The 18,743-nt window shown below is 47.1% G+C and overlaps 1 long non-coding RNA gene across 1 annotated transcript in view; it reads left to right on the top strand.

The window, feature by feature from the left end:
* LOC125759801 (uncharacterized) overlaps positions 1-13,262 on the top strand; it is a 28,053-nt gene extending 14,791 nt beyond the window's left edge. Inside the window, exon 2 of the long non-coding RNA XR_007417495.1 lies at positions 13,121-13,262. This is a non-coding gene — a long non-coding RNA (uncharacterized LOC125759801). The remainder of the gene's footprint in view (positions 1-13,120) is intronic.
* Positions 13,263-18,743: the final 5,481 nt, after the last annotated feature.

Genomic DNA, 18,743 nt, shown 5'->3' with positions numbered 1-18,743 from the left:
GACGGTCAATATTCGCGTTTGGTAAGGTATACTAAGACATTTCGCCTTAATAAAAGGCTAATATGTGATCATAACAAACTGGAAAACAGAACTCCGACGAATCATCAAACGCTACGAAATTTTCGAGTTTGATGAGGCTTTCCTCTTCGTATCTATCTCTCTCAGGCTGAGAGAGAGAGATACGAAGAGGAAAGGCAGGGAGGTTAACCAAGCTTTGGCTCGGTTGGCTGCCCTACATTTGGGGTGGGGGAATAATAGAAAGGAAAGGGTAGAGGAAAGAAGAAGAGTAAGAAAGAGATGGATGAACAGTTAGCTTGAAATTACACGACACGAACTCGCGCTGTTAGTTCACAGGCGCTCGTGAAGTCCCGTGGTCCTCAAGAAGCACAAGAGGGCTTTCGTGGCCTTGCGCATATGCGATACCGTAGGCCAAGGTCCCAAGCTTTCGTCTGAAAAGAATGATTGACGAAGGATTTCCGGTGACAGCAGTGGCAGGTTATACAAACGCCATTGAGAGAGAGAGAGAGAGAGAGAGAGAGAAGTAGATGAAAAGGAAGAGGCAGGGAGGTTAACCTGGTGCGAGCGACCGGTTTGCTACACTGCACAGGGGTGGGGATATAGGGGTCGGAAAGAGGACAGAGAGAAAGGGAGATAAAATAAAAACAAAACAAAACATGCACACATGCACATACATGCAGGATGTCCTATCACAGCCGTTCTGATAGCCCGGTTGAACACAGAAAGCGCATTAGCGCCTGCACAGCCTTCTTCTGAGACGTAAAGTCCTGTCGGTGGCGCAGGATTCTTTCTTCTGAAAGAGTTCGGTTGTCCAATTTGTCAAGCGCGTTGCAAAGTGACTGTCTCTGCGAACAGTACTGTGGACAGTCGCACAGAATTGAGGCCTTGACGCTGCAAACGTGGTACAGCGCAGGATCAGGGTTCTGTTCACTCGTTTATTTGCCGACTCGAAGCACGGTGTAGTTTGCGACCCTGACGGGCACTGCCACTACCCGCGCGTAACGAGGCCAGTATCGCCAGAAAGTGCGATATATCAAATAATATTGCACAGGCCTGGGCGTCATCCTTGGCGGCATAGTGCCTCGCTGAGGGCTTCGCTCGCTTCTTCTTGGAGGAAAATCTTTCTTGGTCGCGCTCTCCGATTCCAGAGTGCCTTCACTTTCTATCTGAAAGAAAGAAAGAATCGATGCTCTGTCGATCGTGGGCTTCTTGGCGATCAGCCGTTTCTGACATGGCAAATCTCATCTTTTATCGAGGTCACTAATGATTTCACGCTGCCATATTTCGTTGTTGCCTGGATATGAACACATGACCATCGTTGTTGCCTTAGAGTAACCTCCCTTTTTTTTTTCATTCGCAACGCGAGCTCCAAGCGACCTTGCGTACAGAGGGGCTGCTTTCATTAACATATGGCAGGGATGAGGAGCATCTTTAACGGTGCGCCTGGTGAAGTAATATATATTTTCGATTTTTAAATCTGTTTACACGCTGAAACTCCAGCACTGAGACATTCTTGCCCTCAGTTGGTCTACTACTCACCGACTGCTCACCGGAATAACTCGCCGATTTACCCTCCGTGGACTTCGTTTCCTCTCCCGAATTCTTCTCAACTTCCTGGACCTTCTCGTAGTATACAACGCAGCATGGCGTTTTCCGGCCGACGGCGTTAAACCTCCGAAAACATTTGCACGGAAGTCCTGACACCTCTTTCGTCGCTTCGAGTGAACTGGCACTATGCGAAAAGGCGCTAGTGATGGCTTGCGAAAGAAACGAGACCAGCGTCACCAGAACGACGATGACCGGTGCTAAAGTTCTCCCTCGTGTTGCTGGGTGATGCATCGCGACAGCGGGCTCTGTATGACAAGAGCTACCCAGCCAGTCTTCATCGTACATTTAAGATTAAAAAGAAAAAGAAAAAGAAGCATTGTTAGATGCAGTTTTTTTTCTGCTGTTTGTGCGTTGTATCTCAGCACACAATAATGCGCGTCTATAGAGAGTGGCGAAACATATGACGCCACTCGTCGATTCAAGCTCACAGCGAGGCGAATTAACAAAAGACGCGAGCTTTCATTCACGCTACGGCGACTTCATCGTACTCATGTTTTCTGGTGGAGTATATGTGTTTGTTCACGCGCGAGCGTTTGCTTATGGGCAGGTGAACAAGGGAAGGCAAGAAGCCGGCTTGCATATAGCTACGCCGCAGGGCTCCAGTATACTTAGGCCTATTCGTTTGCAAAGAAGCTTCGTGCGTAGCTTGCATAGTAAATAACTTTTGTCCGTATAGTCAACGTAAGAAAAAAAAAACAAGCATTGCGTATTGCGTAAGTACTGTCGCATCTGCATAATGGCCCGCAGTTTGTCCTCATTTATTTCAGAGGACACCGCGATCACGAGTTCACTATTCCTTTTTATAGTTGGTGAAATGGATTCAAGTATAGGAACTCGCCTGGTAGACAAAATATTAGAGAGGTAAAAAAAAACGATTTCAATGACCGAATGTACGACAATGCTGTTGCTATGCCATGGAAATTAGATAAGAAGGTATCCGCAATGCTAGTAACTCTTATCCCGAAGTATCTTTCTTTACTTGGGTAGGTGCACGGGTGGGCTATACGAACAGTGGAGTGGACGACACAAGACGAGCAAGCTTGATATTTTTTTTAATTATTGAAATGAACAACAGGAGATGTTGACGCCTTTATGGCAGCACCGGCTAGACACCAGGAGTGAAGAAATATTCGCTTGCATGTTTAGAAAAGAGTTGAAAAGAATTTTTGCAGCACTCTACTGCCGCATCCGGCGGGGATTTGGGGTCTCGCGCTGCCTAGCTAGCTTTGTTGGACACCTCATTTAAACTCAGTTGCTACTCTTAGCCACTACAGGTATAGCGCCTAGGCAAAGCGAATCAGGACACGATCTTCTAGTCCTATGTTAATGCTTAATGCAGCGCAGCCATGCTGCGGTAACGTCTGAAGAACGCAATTGCAGTGGGCGCTGTAGTGTACAAACGTAAGCTGGTATTCCAGCCTTTCCTATTCTTTAAATTCATTAAACGAGGCTTCGCTGTACTACTAATCTTTTACGAACACACTACTTTAGCTGCGAGCTCGTGGACGCTCTTTAAGCGCCTCACGCTGTAAGAATAGTGGACCACTCTCTGCGTGCTCCGACATTCCCGGAAACGGGGACGTCGTAAACATTCCGTCTTCATTTTTCATGATAAATTTTTATGTCCACACTGTAAATCGCAGTGCATTATAACGAAGCGCTTACGTATGCGCACTGCAGTATAAATTATTCAACATTTGCTTTCAGTGCTCCTCCTGCCAACTCCCAGGACAAAAAGCCTTTCAGCGCACAGTCGAGTAGTTTCGCGGAATGCTTGATTAAGCTCAGCGCCGTAAACACGACGCCGTAATATTGAATTGTGGCTCTAAACTGCCTTTGTGAAGCCCGCTGCCAAGGTTCCGAAGTGGCTCTTAACAAACTCGCTATTCTATTAATTCTCGCGCAGCCCCTCAAGTCCTTCGCCTTGTACACTATTCTGGAGAGGCCACGGGTTGTAGGAATAACGATGACCCCGACGCAAGGATGATCTGATATCGCAGTAAGTAGCAAAGCAAGCAAACAAGCAAGTAAGCAAGCAAACAAACGCGCAAGTCCTATGCAGTGTTAAAATCTAGACGACGCGAAGCTTGGTTAGTTCACGAGGTTGTGCGAAGTACGGTGATGCGAGCGCGGTCGTGAGTGAGGTCTGCAGCTGTTATCTTATAGCGCTCTGTGCCTTATATCTAAGTCGAAGGCAATGCATAATGCTCGCAAAGGAACACTCAAACAAAATATGTTCAGGTGTCTCCTCGTCACCGCAGTTATTGCAGGCAGCAATGGGCAATGCAAAAGAATATGTGAGGCCAGGCAGGTAGCCTCCCCCCCCCCTCCTCGAAATTTTGGTGAAGTACGTGTTTTTACCAAAAATAAATAATAAAAATAGGTATTTTTCTCAAATAGTCAAGGTTTTCAGCAAGTGGGCCTCCCCCGAAAATAATTCCTGGCTACGGGCCTGTGTGAGGCCTATACTGGTAACCATAGTTGACTGACGCAAATACAGTGTTCAGTGATAAACACTCGCGACTGCGCTATGGCGTGTATTGGCGATATAATGTTGCGAGAAGAAGCCATTTCAGAAAGCCGAAATTATAGGCCGTCGCAGTGACGGGTACGAATGTTTTGTAGCATTTTCTTACGGACTGTACGACTGGCAGCTGTCGTTCTGTTAAGTAAACAGTAGCGATCGTGCGCATGCGCTCTGTGCCTCTCACTTTCCTTCTCATCTTTCTAGTCCCCTCCCCCACCCTCAAGCACTGGGTGACAAGCCGGATATTTGATCTGGTTAAGCGCCCGGTCTTTCAACTTTCGACTTATTGTTCAACATTGTCATTCTTCTAGTAAATACCAGAAGCGTCCTCCACCGCTGAAAGCTGTTGCAAGCAGCTTGACTGCACTTTTCTTTCATGTCTCGGTGAGAAAAGAATGTTGACGAGCGCTCAACGTAAGACGTACAATACATATCTAAAGGCATTTAAGATTGTGTCGTATAGGTGCATTCCGGAATTTGGGGGCACGCTAATGCGGGTACCCGGGGTCAAATGGACAAAATTGCTTACTATCTCGGCAAGACAGCTGCAGCCAGTCCCCGCGTGGTCTGGAAGGCTTCGCTTTAAAATTGATCCTGAATATATGTACATCACTCACTCACTCACTCACTCACTCACTCACTCACTCACTCACTCACTCACTCACTCACTCACTCACTCACTCACTCACTCACTCACTCACTCACTCACTCACTCACTCACTCACTCACCGTAAATGTGAACTTTCAATAGTTATTAAGCGAACCTCTGACCCATACCTTAGAGCCTCCAAGAAAGTGACCTTCAGTCAGTTTCAGGTATCGAATTCTACGTTTTTTATTTATTGGTTCGACAACGAAAGAAATCATAGCGCTGTAACACACAGACGGACGTAACGCACTATTATTCGTTTCTCTTTTTTTTTCTGTCCATCTACGTATGTTTGATATTACGTTTTTTTTTTTTTTGTGGCATGATTTATCCTTTCTGGTCCCCCCACAAGTACTGCGACAAGTCACCAGAGCGTCCAAAAGTTCCACCGTGAATTACGCTTTGGCAGTTCATTATTTTAGATAGTTTTTTTTCATGTTTTTTTATGTAGGCCTATATTGATATTTCCGTCAAGCGAGACTTCAATTCAGCATATACAGCATTGAAACTACACTCTAAGAAAGAAGAGATAGCCCTTGGGCTCCTTCTTGTGAGTGCAGACTCGCCACGTATATGACTCTCTTTGAAAAGACACGTTAGCTCTCTTTAGTGTCCCACTACTCTCTGACGAGAGTATAGTGATCTCCTGAGAGAGCTCAGGCGTATCTTTAAAGGGAGTCATATATGTGGTGAGTCAGGACTGAAGAAAAAAGTCAAAGCCCTATTTTCTTTTTTTTTTAGTGTATACTTTGTACGCCCGCTAAGTCTTGGGAGCAACACCCTTGAAGTGTTTCACAACGAAACGGCCATCGAAGTTTAATGTCGCACCCACGCGTTCATCTTATCGCTGTCTTTGCCTTTAAGGACGCTGAGCTGTCGCAACTTCCCGGCAACAAACTTCCTGAGCGCAGTTTTCTCGGAACTCCCCTTGCATTCCCTCGTCTTCCTTTTCCCACCGCAGTTCTTCCTCAGCGTGACGACCCGCTTCCGGATAATCCATCGAATGCTGTCACTTGTACTAGCGTCTCTTACGGCACTTTTCGTAAGACGCAGATAAGACCAATACGTTCACTTTTAAGATACGTACTGGCTTATCAGGCGCTTCCTCAGCGTCCACTCTTTTCCCATTGAGATGCACTTAACTAAATTTTTTCAGTGCAGTTCAGGCGAGTTCTTCGGCTCATTCAATGAAAATCGATGCAAAATCGCTCATTACTTCAAGCCATTTATCTCTCCTGTAAATAAGTGCAGGCAGATGAGTGAGTGAGTGAGTGAGTGAGTGAGTGAGTGAGTGAGTGAGTGAGTGAGTGAGTGAGTGAGTGAGTGAGTGAGTGAGTGAGTGAGTGAGTGAGTGAGTGAGTGAGTGAGTGAGTGAGTGAGTGAGTGAGTGAGTGAGTGAGTGAGGTGAGTGAGTGAGTGAGTGAGTGAGTGAGTGAGTGAGTGAGTGAGTGAGTGAGTGAGTGAGTGAGTGAGTGAGTGAGTGAGTGAGTGAGTGAGTGAGTGAGTGAGTGAGTGAGTGAGTGAGTGAGTGAGTGAGTGAGTGAGTGAGTGAGTGAGTGAGTGAGTGAGTGAGTGAGTGAGTGAGTGAGTGAGTGAGTGAGTGAGTGAGTGAGTGAGTGAGTGAGTGAGTGAGTTTTCATCAAGTTTCTGCCTAAATTCTGCCGCGCAACTTTCCCTATTCTTCAGCTACTCCATTGAGAGCACAACGCCGAGTTCCAGAACACGCAAGAAGGTTTTTTTTTTTTCTTTTTTTCGAAACATTCGCGAGCACTTTGCTTACGCAACCTCTAGAGACCACAGAAGAGTTCTGTCTGTGCCGCAAAGCGGATTCACGGCGCTTTCTTATCCTGGCAGGACTTCTTTCGAAAACGTTATAGAGGGCACTTGGTTATCATAAAGAGTACCCCCCTCGTCACAAGTCACGCAATAACAGTGGAAACTTGTGCAATATTTGTCGGGAACCCATGTGATCCGACAGTCTCACTTCCTATTCCGGCCAAGAACATCCTAACACTTCAGTTACAATTTTACTTCTTTTCATGTATATTTCCTTTTGAAGTGGTTAAATTTGATGTGATCATATGAATTTTGCGTTTCCACGAGCATAAAATAAGCTTCACATTTGCTTGGTGTTCTTCGTACTACTCTTTTTATTACCATTCACTACCATATACTTCCACTGATGTTAACCACTTGTTTGTCAATTAAGGCTATTCTTTCTTACGTGCATCGGTTCTTACATTGTTGTCGGTCATATTGACTACATATAAATATGTATTTGTTGCACTAAAAACACGGGCCTCACTAAAGCGTAAGAATAAGATTAAACTTCATATTCATTTGTCTACTTAGCAGAATTAGGCGGAGAAGTGTGTCCGTTTCAGTCATATTCATGCGCGAAGGACAAAAATCATAGGTTCCCTTATGCGTTCGCCTATGACGACCCGAACGCGAAAGCCATCTTCTTCTTCTGTTTTTTCTCAGCCTATGTATTGATCCTTCCCCGCCTCCACCCTCCCACTGAAAGCTTTCAGCTCCCAACGCGGTTTTGCACTGCCACCAGGATCGGAGGCATTGTGAGCTTTCTGCAGCTCACCTGATTTTGCACTGCCCCCGGGATCCGCCCACCATTGACCATGCGATGGTTTTGCGCGATGGCGTCATCACGTGACACGATGTTACGTGAAGTCATAGTTACACGTAATGACGTCACAGTGACCTCACAAATAGTGGCAATCTGCGACGTTATGAAGCCGTAACATTTCATCCCGTGACTTTTCGCCACGTTCGTGTTGCCGCCGCCGATGACGACGACAACGACGGTCACTTTTCGTGTTTTGTGAGGCATATATGGCTTCCGCCTTAATAAATATGAATTTAGACGCTTAACGAGTTACGCGACATCGATAATTATCTAGCAAGTCAAACGCAGCTGCTTGCGGTCAGCGAGCGCGCTAGTACCCGCTTTGTACCGAGTGCGTCAGTGTACAGCCTAGGCCAGGCCCGTAGCCAGGAATGTTTTTCGAGGGGGGGGGGGGGGGGCACTTGCTGAAAACCTTGACTATTCAAGAAAAACGCCTATTTTTATTATTTATTTTTGGTAAAAACCCCTACTTCACCAAAATTTCCGGAGGGGGGGGGGGTGCTCAGCCCCCCTCCTCCCCCTGGCTATGGGCCTGGCCTAGGCTTTCGTTACGCTGCATGGAATTAGGACGACGCTTTCAAGGAGCGCTCTCAGTGTTTGCGTATTCGGAATGGCCGCCCGTGAGAGATAGCAGGCTTCTCGCTAATGGACTGCAGTTTCCTTGATAGCGTCGATTCGTTTCCGCAATGCGTACGAAGCTTAGACTCATGGAAGGACCGATCGAATGAGTCAATGGACTTGCCTACGCAAGAGCAGTGGAGCACTCAATTACGGTGTGCTATCTGTCTCTTCTTTTTGGCGCTGTGTGCAGAGTTGTGAGCGCCAACCTGTGTCATCAAACGGCAAAGCCACTGTTTAGAAAAGAAGTAATAATAAAAAAACCTGGCATGTCCAACAAAACGTTTGGACTAAATATTAAATATAAAATAATATTTATTTGTCGAAAAATCGGTATAGCGAAAGATGGTTATCGCACTCGGGTGTCACCTTAAGCGCTTGGCACTTCAAAACAACGGACAAATGAAAAAAAAAAAAATCACCGACGATTACAAACTGCCTAATGCGTATTCTGAGCGCCGCTTAGTGTTGAGGCAACGCCAACTCTGTTTGAAGTTTTGGCTATCCGCAGTTGTAGCAATATCACATATTGTAAAAATTCAGCGCAAAGAAGACGGAACACAAGAATATAAGGACACAGTAAGAGCGCTATCTAACAACTGAACTTTAATGAAACGAAAATGAACACGACGAAAACCAACACATGCGTGCGCAGAAAATTTAGGTGACGTCAAAGAAATGGTTGGTATTCTTGTGTTCCGTCTTGTTTGCGCTGAATTTTTACAATATGCATCCGACTCGCCCACCTCTCTACCATACAGCAATATAACATTTGTTAAACGTATTGAGAAACTGCCAGCGCTCGAGTGCTACGCGCACCACTCTGTGCATTGCAGGCGTCGCGCACCAAGCGAAACGCCGAAAGCCCCGTTACGACAAGCAAAGCCAGCCGCAAAGCACGTGCCAACCCAGCATGCGTACGAGCTCCTACCTAACTCCTACCGAGGGGCCAGCGCGCGTGACGGAGGAAGAAAGTGAAGTTAGAGGCCAGTGGCTCGTGATATAGACAGACTCCGCGTTCGCTCTCTTTCGTCCTCGTTCGCTCTATCGGTTAGGCCGACGCCAGCAACGCAGGAACGCGCGCCTGAGAGTTGCGCTCTAAAACTCTCCTCGATCGAGGATCGTTGTCGACAATCCTAGGCCGTTCACTTACAGCACCGCAATAACCATTCGCGATATGTGAGAAGCGATGGTATGGCGTCGGTATCTTCCTCGTCTCCTGTAAACAACGAAATGTACGAATTGTTTTTTGATGTGCGGCTTGTTGTTATACAAATAAACGCTGCAATCACTCACTTTTCTCTCAAAAATTCAGCAGTCCCAATCTCGAGTCGCCGACGGTTAAGATGCGAGGCGCTCATATTTCACGGTAAGTTGCGATCCACTTAAGCGATTTCAAAGACGTAAGACCCCTTAACCCCCCCCTGGGGAAATTCCACATTCTACACAGCAGGCAGCGGTCGGATCGGGTGGAGTCGGAGAGAAAACGCACTAGCCTAGATTACGCTTGCATAGGCCAGTGCAGTCATCTGACGCTACTTCCTGTAGTCTTTAAGGCCTTAGATGCCTCGTTAAACGCGAAACGTGACCGTCTCGGCGTCGGCGACGTCAACACAAGCATGACCGTCGGCAGGGGGGTGTAAAAGGGGCACTTGCGCCTCCCCCCTCCCCCTCCACAGCCATGCAACACGGAAATCCTGCCAACGCTAGTCAACGCGAGTGATGCAAAAATTATCATTACGTGATGACTTCACCATATGATGTCATCATGAAGTCACAGGTCGCCTGAATTTGCGACGTCATCATGACGTCACGTAACGTGACGTCGCATAATGAGGACATCACATGACATCGTCGCTTGGCCGAAGGTAGGCCGATCAACGGACGCACTGCGAAACCACGTGACGTGCAAAAAGCGTCCAATGCACCCGATCCCGGAGACAGTGCAAAACCAGATTGGGTGCACAAAGCTTTCGGACGGGGTCAGTACAATCGACTGGGAAGAAACAGAAGATGGCTTTCGCCTTGCAGCCGTCTTAGGCGAATGCATAAGGGACCGTGAGACTCCTTCCTTCCTCCGTGTTCTGCTGTACCTTCATCCACGCTTTCCTCGTCTCTTTCACTAAGCGTTCTCAGTGTCTTTAAATCCCCACTACATTCCGCGGTCGCTCTTTTTAACCCTCCCCTGTGCCACTCCTTCGCTCGTTTACAACTGCGACGGCGGCTCGAAACCCAGGAACGGGCGCGTAAGACCTGCAACAAATGTAATGGACCATCGCTGCACATGGTTGAAGCCTCCCAGTAAAAAGAATAGTTTAAGGGCCCCCAAATCACCTCTGATAACTTTATAGCATTTCAAATAAACGCGTGCATAGAGTTCAGAGTGCCGTCACGATCAGTAATGAGAAACGCAGCAGCGCTACGAGCCTCAGACGCCCCAGAATTTCCAAGAAACAATACTTTCTCCTATCCAGGCCTTTCGGTAATCCCCAACGTTGGCCGTGACGTCAGCATTCTCGTCTGTCACGTCATCAACAAAAAGAATATGTTCGTCTGCTCGCAGGTATGCCTGCGTACTTGCGAGCAGACAAACTGGTTCTTTTTGGCCAGCATTTGGAGACGAACGGGCGAACTGAGCATTGCGTATCAAAGAGCGACATGAGCGAGGGCCTTTATTATTTTTATTTATTTATTTGTTTCTTTTTATCATCAAACTCGTGTAACTCCGCTATTACGGCGCCGTTTTTAAATATTCTCATGGCTAAATGTCCCTTGTATACTCGTGCACAACTGCAACGCCCCAACAAAATTTCGACCTCTGGGTGGTTTAGGGGCCCTTTAAGTGTTGGATAAAGCGGCGCGAAAACATTTTAATATTCGTATCTAGGGTTTTACTTGCCGGAACCACGATATGATTATGAGGCACACCGTAGTGGAGGTTTCCGGAAATATTGGCCAGGTGGTGTTCTTTAGCGCGCGCTGACATCGCACAGTACACGGGGCTTTGGCATTTCGCCTTCATCGAGATGTGACGTAGTGACCGGAATCGCACCACGGACATTCGGTCGTCCGCAGCCGACCACCGTGACCACTGTACCACTGAGGCGGTCTCTAAAACAGAGAATAAGAATTAGTTCAACGAGCGAGAAAAAGAGAAAGTTGGGAAAAAGAAAATAGAGCGACAAAAAAAAAAGTGCTAGGTCCAAGTGTATCGACTGGGCAACCCCACGCCGCCCATTCACAGGTGCTATCCGACTACTGCAGAGCGCGAGAGCTTTTGCCTGCTGCGTTTCCGCCCTGGGCCGGTTCGCTCCTCCTTAGGCGACCTGGCCACCACCGGGTTCCCCTGGGGTCACCATATCGACGCCCAGCTTTGCGCGGACACCTGATCAACATAGGTCAACACGGGGCAGGACTCCCAGCCTCAACACGTCCTCTAGCACCGGGCTCCAGGTAGCTGGATTACAGGGGCACGCCACATCCCCCGCCCGCTTGAGCTTTCGATTAGACGGGGTGTTACATCTACCAAGGACTTAATCTTACATTCGAATAGTGTTTTTGTAAGTCTTTATTGGTGAATACTGTTGTTTTTTTTTTGTTTAGAAAATATCAAAATGTAATCGATTGTTTCCAGTGCACTTTCCTTTGTGCGGCGGTTGGGAAAAATTAGTTTTGTAATTGGTTTCGTGCAGTGGCATCTCGTGGAGAACAGAGTAGTCTTAAGTGAAACGAAAAAAAAAAAAAAGAGAGTCTGCGAAACATCTTTCGAACTGCGAATAAAGATTTTTTCAACTGCGAGAAATTCTGCAGACAGCTGGATCACTGGGTTCACATGGAATGGAAGCAGTATCGCATTCTTTATTCTCTTAGAAACATTGACTCTGGCTTCGATCTTTATTTTTCATAACGAAGGATTTAAGTACTTTTTATTTTTGAACTGTTCGTTTCATTATGTCTTGATTCCTTATTATTGTGTTTGGTTACGTCTTTCTGTTTTCTCACAGTTTATTTCGACCACAAATTACGAGATATCATTGCACCGCGTTACAGAACGGCGCTGAGAAAGCAAGGAGGAGATCGTATACGAAATAAACAGCAACAAAACAAAAAAAGAAACTGTGAAGTGACGGCGTAAACATGATTTGTTGCAGTCCACCACTCAACGAAGGAGTAAAGCAGACAAAAAATAAGAAGATAAAACTCGAATATGTTGAGTAATTTAAGGAGATAAAAGTAAAAACTCCCAAATAAATAAAGGATTGTTCCATGAGATCAATTTCTGCAAACGACAAGGTTAAGACATTCCGAGAACAGAATGCAAGGTGTTCGATTCCAAGTTCCAAGCCACAGCGTCACCTTTCACATCGTATCTCAATATTCTTTCTGACAGATTACAGGGGCGTAGCCAGAAATTTTTTTCGGGGGGGGGGGGGGGGGGTTCAACCATACTTTATGTATGTTCGTGCGTGCGTTTGTATGTGTGCGTGTATATATACGCAAGCAAAACTGAAAAATTTCGGGGGGGGGGGGTTGAACCCCCCCAACCACCCCCCCCCCCCTTGGCTACGCCCCTGTGACAGAAGTACTCGCCACTGATCACGGGGGTTGCAGCCTGGCTTGCTCCATTTCAGCCAAATCCCGCAAGGCGGTGCGCGCGCTCTTTCTTAAAATATGACTGTTACATTCACCACGAGATGTCACTGCGCTTAACAAACTGCCAAACAGTGCAATCATTTAGGGCCACAACGAACGGAGTACAACAAACAAAACGAGCTATTGTATTTAGATTCCCACACGTCCTTTAAAAACGCGAGCTTAAAATTGTCAGCTGAATTTCGCCAGTATTAAGTGCTTTGGTAGATATAAAACCTCGCCTAAATCAGAGCTACATCGGGCGGGGGTGGTGGCGTGCCCCTGTAATCCAGCTACCTGGAGCCCGGTGCTTGAGGACGGGTTGAGACTGGGAGTCCTTCCCCATGTTGACCTATGTTGATCGGGTGTCCGCGCTGAGCTGGGCGTCGATATGGTGACCCCAGGGGAACCCGGCGGTCGCCAGGTCGCCAAAGGAGGAGCGAACCGGCCCAGGGCGGAAACGCAGCAGGCAAAAGCTCCCGCGCTCTGCAGTAGCGGGATAGCACCTGTGAATGGGCGGCATGGGGTAGCCCAGTCGATACACCCGGACCTAGCACTTTTTTTTTTTTTTTTTTCGATCTGTTCAGCTTCGCTTTCATTTTGACGTTCGCGTGTTTCATTGTTAGTTGTCAGTTCGTACTGTGTGCACCGCTCGGCAGGATGTCGAGTTCATAGCAATTAAATTGTTTCCTTTTTTTGCATGTGTTCTGTCGTTTGGTTATATAGAAGTAAATATATCTAAGGAGGACAACCCTATCCTGGTACTTTTGGGAACGCGGCAAGCAGTATGTATCGCACCCTGCGTCCCCACAATTAGCTCAGTAGGTTTTGATTGCATTAACTGCGTATGCTATATATATTGCCTGCATAGGCCCACAAACCCACTCATGAGTCGACTGACTCGGACTCACTCACACTCAGATCTAGCCGTGAGTCTGAGTCCGAGTGAGCCCTAAGAGCAAGGTATATTCCTTGAGTGGGTCTCAGTGAGTTCCATTTTTTACATTTCTTTGTCGGCCCATGGTCTTGTCTACTCATCTTCAGCATTACTATCAGCCATACGTTGGCTCACGTTTATACGCACGTTTACTCACACATAATTCCACGCACTAGCCTTCGTACGGCAGTTCAATATTTATTGACCAGAAGCGTGAGTTACGGAGGGCGGAGGTGCCTTGATCTGCCCCCTTCAAAGTCTTTCACAGGTGAGTAGCGTTTTCCAATAAAAATGTTCTTACTGGCCTGGAACTATTGATAACTCGTATTTGAAGGTACGGGACCAAGAGGTGCCACGTATAGCATCGGCTATTTGACACAACGGCATGAAAGAGCCTTGACTCCACGATCGAAAAAGCTGAGTATACGCTAAGGCACCCATGAGTCGACTCGCTCAGACTCACTCAGATCAAGATTGATCCGTGAGTCTCAGCCTGCGTGAGTCCAGGTGAGTAATATTTTTGTGAAGTTGGAGTCTGAGCGAGTCCGATTGATGGAAATTTTAGTGTTACTGAATCTGAGTGAGCCAAAAGCGCGAGATATGTTTTTGAGTGAGCCTGAGTGAGCTCCCCTTTTTTATCCGACCTATGATTGCCTGTGGTGTATAACACTCGTAAACGTGCGTTACATTACTGCAGGTGCTAAGCCTACAAGTCTTTCAATGCGGTTCTTTGAGACCTCCTTTCACTGCTGCTCCCTTGGCGCCCACATCTGTGAAATACTGCAGGCTTCGGCTTAACGTCGCTCTTGACGTCCACACGTCCCCACATTCCCACTCACGCGCGCGCCCAACGCCCAAGGCATCATATGCTTCCAGCGTGCTCCTAACTCAGTGGTTCTCGATAAACGTTTTCGTACTCGAATACCGCGCCTCTCCTTATTGTTTTGTTTGTGTGCGTGTGCGTGCGTGCGTGTGTGCGTGCGCGCGTGTGTGTGTGTGTGTTTGTGTATCTGCGTGCGTGCGTGTGTGTCTGCGTGTGTGTGTGTGTGTGTCTGTGCGTGCGTGTGTGTGTCTGCGTGCGTGCGTGTGTGTCTGCGTGCGTGCGTGTGTGTGTGTGCGTGCGTGTGTGTGTGTCTGCGTGTGTGTGTGTGTGTGTGTGTGTACGTGTGTGTGTCTGCGTGCGTGTGTGTGTGTGTTTGCGTGCGTGCGTGTGTGTCTGCGTGCGTGCGTGCGTGTGTGTCTGCGTGCGTGCGTGTGTGTTTGCGTGCGTGCGTGCGTGTGCGTGTGCGTGTGCGTGTGTGTGTGTGTGTGTGTGTGTGTGTGTGTGTGTGTGTGTGTGTGTGTGTGTGTGTGTGTGTGTGTGTGTGTGTGTGAACCACGTCGATGAAGAGTGATTAATTAACGCTACGTCCCGGCCACCCCTCTCCAGCAACCAGTGTTGTGAACGCCGAGCACAGTCAGCCTTCTCTTGGACCCTTGTGCGCGTGACAGCCATTGAAGCGTGAAAGGATGACATACCCGAGCCGAGAGCAGCTTTTCAGGCGCTGTCAGCTACACGCCTTCTAAACACGAGCACCCACAGGTTGTTGTCGACTGCGATTAGGCGACGAGGCATTTAGACAGGCTTCCTTTGGTTTCGTATTTTTATGCGCCTTCTTCACGGTGACGTGTTGAATCGACTTTCAGCTAGGCCTCTTTTTCGTTCAGTTTTCGCAGTACGCGTCTTTTTCTTTTGCTATGTTGGAACTTCTGGACCCCAGAAAGCTTAGGAATGTTACATCGAGCTCCGTGCCCGCTTTACCCTGATGCTGTCTGCCCGCTGTCATCGCGCTTCAGCGGTTCCCTCGTTAATCGGAGCACCTGTAGATTTGATTAGCTTCGAGGGGAGCGTCGTGCAGGTTGGATGGTCGCTTCACCTGGCTTCTCTTTTCTTTTGATGCTTGCCTTAGCTCTTCGGCGATTTCTTCGGTGAACTGCTTCTTTCTTTCTTTCTTTCTTTCTTTCTTTCTTTCTTTCTTTCTTTCTTTCTTTCTTTCTTTCTTTCTTTCTTTCTTTCTTTCTTTCTTTCTTTCTTTCTTTCTTTCTTTCTTTCTTTCTTTTGTTCCACAGCATGCCGGTGCTCGCGGATTGCGTTATGAGTACGAGTAACCCAAGGCGAAGAAGCACATTATGCTGGCGGCTTTGATGTGACTAAAACGGGTCATTATTGACCCCACTAAATCAACACGCACACGTTACCCATCGACGTTGGAAATTGATGATTACAGTGCTAGTTTGCGATTGCCATGAGACCGGTTACACTATCTATCTATCTATCTATCTATCTATCTATCTATCTATCTATCTATCTATCTATCTATCTATCTATCTATCTATCTATCTATCTATCTATCTATCTATCTATCTATCTATCTATCTATCTATCTATCTATCTATCTATCTATCTATCTATCTATCTATCTATCTATCTATCTGTCTATCTATCTATCTATCTATCTATCTATCTATCTATCTATCTATCTATCTATCTATCTATCTATCTATCTATCTATCTATCTATCTATCTATCTATCTATCTATCTATCTATCTAATCAAACACCCTATGTACGTGCGAGGTCGTTCGATGCTCGTTCGATGTTAAAGCTAGCTACGTCACATTCTTTTTACCTGTCGATTTGTGCGGCAAAACCCGCTGCCGGGCGTGTGTACTCAGTCGAGGGCTTCCAGAGGCCGGTGGCGCAAATCTTCACTGCGTCGCAAAGGCTCGCCATTTTCAACAAAGGAAACGTTTGCGCGAATATAACGGACCGAAAGACGCCGTCCCGCATCTGCTTATCGGTAAATATACTTTTCGCGCCTTCACGGCCCGAGTCGCGTTTGAAGCCCTCGAATCCATCAACCTAAGTTCACTCGCGTTGATAATGGCTGTCGTAGCTTAGAATGCGCATTTACGCAACACGACGGCTCACTCTGTGCGTGCGCTTTGTTTCGATAAGCTATAAGACCGTCGACCGGGGATGCGCGTTGCTAGCCCCAGGTGTCGCAGATAGGGCGTTCGAAGGAGTCCGCGAGAGCTTAAAGGCAAAAGTGATAGTCAACATTTAGGATAGATTTTGAAGCAACGAGTCATCGCTTTAGGGGAAACGCAACACCACTTGATGCTTCTTACGCATTAGAAAGTCTTGAACATAAGCAACTTTAGATAACTATGCACGTGGTGGCAATCGCAGTCTTTTGTCTGACATTGCGGTCAAACTGCCTGCAAACGTCGGCGTATGCAAGTACCTCCGCCGAGGACGTCGAATTAGCAGGAGACAGTGCTGAGGCTCGTACGCCGCTCGGCAATGCTGGTGATTGTAACTGCTCAGCCGTTTACATAGGCGACGATTCGAGGAACAATTCTGACGTCAGCTATCCACCTTGCCGCGCCTCGGACGGAGACGATGACCCGAATATCAACGGCGAAACCTCGATGCAGGAGCGCAAGGACGCCTTGGTGAGCAAAGAACTGCACTGACATTCGAAAAGGTTGATACGGAGATTTAGTTAGCGACAAATGGAGGTAGCTTCCAAAGTATCAGAACACCCTGTATATAGGTATAGCTTCCAAAGTAACAGGACAACCTTTATTAAGGTAGCTTTGAAATTAACAGAACAATCTTTATTAAATACCGACTATGGCTCAACAGCGACCATGCGTAGCACTGTTCAGTACGAGGGCGTGCATTCGACTGCCGATCGAGGCTGCCGCTATAGGGGAGCGTAACGCAAGAACGCTCGTGTACTGCTCTTGTGGTGCATGTTAAACAAAGCCGAGAATCCAGAACTATTGCGTGGTTCGTAAACGGTAAGACCTTTACGGGAAAGCTAAAGCTTCCTGCTGTTACTTTATTCTCGGTTAGTTAGTACCCTAAGCAAATAATGACATTGACAGAACCGACGCCAGCGGCGACATCTTATCGCGCGCTCTTTTAATGCCTGTGAGTTAGGAAGCGCAAAATGGAAAAAGAGAATGTGAAAGAGTGAAAAAGAAAGAGTGTGAAAGAAAGAGTGTGAAAACTACCGTATTTACTGCCATATTACTTGCACTGATTAATGTCAGTGTTGGCTAACTGTTGACTCATATTGACTAGTTGTACATCAATGCTGGCTAGCGGTCGCTATTGTTAGCTGCTAGAAATGGGAACGGGCTAGAAATAGAATGCAGCGGGAAAGGCAAGATAAACGCTGGTCATTAAGAGTAATAGACTGGTTTCCAAGAGGAGGCAAGCGCGCGAGGGGGACACGGAAAATTAGGTGGGCAGATGAGATTAAAAAGATTGCGGGGATAACGTGGTCGCAGCAAGCACAGGAATGGCTCAACGCGGCAGAGGCGTTTGCCCAGCAGTGGGCGTAATCAGTCTGACGATGATAACGGTTAGCTGCTGTTGGCCAACTTTTGGCTAACGTAGGCTCAGGTTGGTCTCCAATGTACTTGAACGCAATCAGAGGAAACTAATGTAGTGCTAAGGCCAGAGTGTCGGAACGGAACGAAAACCGAAAACGAAAAACGAAAAAAACGATATTTTTGACCGGAACGAAAACGTAACTGAAACTTTATCTATTATTTCGTTCCGGAGCGTAACCGAAATTTTTTCAATCGTTTTTCGGTTCACGAGAAAATTTCGTAATTCGGAACTGAGTTCATGCAATGTGAGCATATCTCAGGGTTTAGTATTAGCGCGTACCTCAGACAGGAATTCCAGGGCAAAGATATGTTGAAATTGTGCGAAAAACAAAAACAGTGACAACCAGAGATGTTTATATTAACGCTATAGTGGACTTTTGCGCGCCTGTCAAGCCGGCCGAAATGGAGAGGGCATTGTCGGCGCTGAAGTTTGTTACAGCGAAAGCTGTTATGAGATCACAACAGCCGATTTTGGCGCCATAGTTGTCCGCCGCCGCCGGTGTACGTGATCGCTATCGCGTGATGTAAGAAAAAATTAAATGAGAAACAAAATTCTAGGATCGGATGGGATTTTAATCCGCGCCCTCTGCGTGGCATTCGGGTCTTCCACCACAGTGCCACGCTGCTGCTTGTAACTCCACCGCAAAAATATACTCTATACA

The sequence above is a fragment of the Rhipicephalus sanguineus genome, chromosome 9, assembly GCF_013339695.2.
Source record: "Rhipicephalus sanguineus isolate Rsan-2018 chromosome 9, BIME_Rsan_1.4, whole genome shotgun sequence".
NCBI classification, from domain to species: domain Eukaryota; kingdom Metazoa; phylum Arthropoda; class Arachnida; order Ixodida; family Ixodidae; genus Rhipicephalus; species Rhipicephalus sanguineus.
Note: the sequence above shows the minus strand (reverse complement) of the source record. Positions and strands in the feature narration are given on the sequence as shown.